Below are 1378 nucleotides of genomic sequence, written 5' to 3' on the forward strand. Positions count from 1 at the left end.
CCGAGGTCTGAATATCAATCTGCATCACCTTCCAGCCTAGTTTTGACGAAGTGGTGTGACCATGAGATGCTTGCCTGCCGGTGTCAGGGATGGGCCTAGTGTGCATGTATGACCACAGCCACGCCATACACTGCACCTTTCCTCATAGGAGTAATTCTGTGTGTCAGGAGGGGAGAGGGGACCGGGGAGATTATGCTTGTGTAACAAGTGGTTGGAGGATATTTCAACAGTGGGGTGGGCTACTACCCGATAGGCCCTCCCATTATTGTCAGTGTTGTAGTGTAGGTTTGATTGGTCATTGAGTTGAGGTCATAGTGGGGTTACTAGTCATGATGTACATCTGACAGGTAAGGTTACGGAAGCAGATTGAAAACCACCACCCTCCATCAGCCTTTGGTCTGGATGATTCATGAATATGAATACCGACATCTACAGACGGCCCACATGTTCACTTCCCCAGTTTGCCGCTGTTGATCCGTCTAGTTCGGGACGCCATCTTTTCGGTGCACCCCTTTCAGTACCAACTGTTTTCACTGCAACGCTTTTGGTACAGGTCACCTTTCAGCATGCCCTGTTGGCTACAGAGACCCAACACATCAGCACTGTATGTTTGATTAGAGCTGTTGCGTGCACGGGCTGGCTCTGGTCAATGCTGGGGCACTGGACTTAACCTCTTCTCGGTCAGTGACTACCCAAAGCATGGGATGACCCAAACCCCACCAGCCGCGAATAATACAAAAAAAAAAAAACACATTAAACTACTGAAGTACTGGCTGCGCTTACAGGAGTGCAGTCGCTCGACTTCCGTCCTGGCCCAGCTTCTCATTGAGCAGCTGGGACAGGACGGGAGCACTTCCTGGTGAGACTGCAGCTGCTGGCATGAAGGCTTATTAATAGTATTTTCTTTTGTATTTGTATTGCACACCTAACTGTGAGGTAACTGGGCGCTGGAGAATTTAACATGTTACAGACAGGAGACAAAATTATACGAGTATGCATATACACAATTACATAAGAGGGTATGCATAGCAAAGGCGAGTGGATCAATCTGGGTAACATTGGTCGAGCCTTCAAGATTTATACAAGGAAGATGAGAGCAGAGAAATACATACAGAACAATGAGGCTGTGATGCTGGAACACTTGGACTCAATAGTTAATAGGTTTGTCAATGAGCCAGAGTTTGACGCTGGTTTTGAATTCATTGAAGGACAGTTCTAGTCTGATGGTGGGGGGTAGGGAGTACCAGAGGTTGGCAGCTTGTACAGGGAAGCTGGCTCCACCTGCAGTTTTGAGAATGAATCTGAGGACTGAGTAGGTGAGTGTGGGGCAGTTTGGTGGATCGGGTGGCTAGGTGCAAGGAGAACTTGTCTGAAAGCT

The sequence above is a fragment of the Ambystoma mexicanum genome, chromosome 1p, assembly GCF_040938575.1.
Source record: "Ambystoma mexicanum isolate Mex_15411 chromosome 1p, UKY_AmexF1_1, whole genome shotgun sequence".
In the NCBI taxonomy this organism is placed as follows: domain Eukaryota; kingdom Metazoa; phylum Chordata; class Amphibia; order Caudata; family Ambystomatidae; genus Ambystoma; species Ambystoma mexicanum.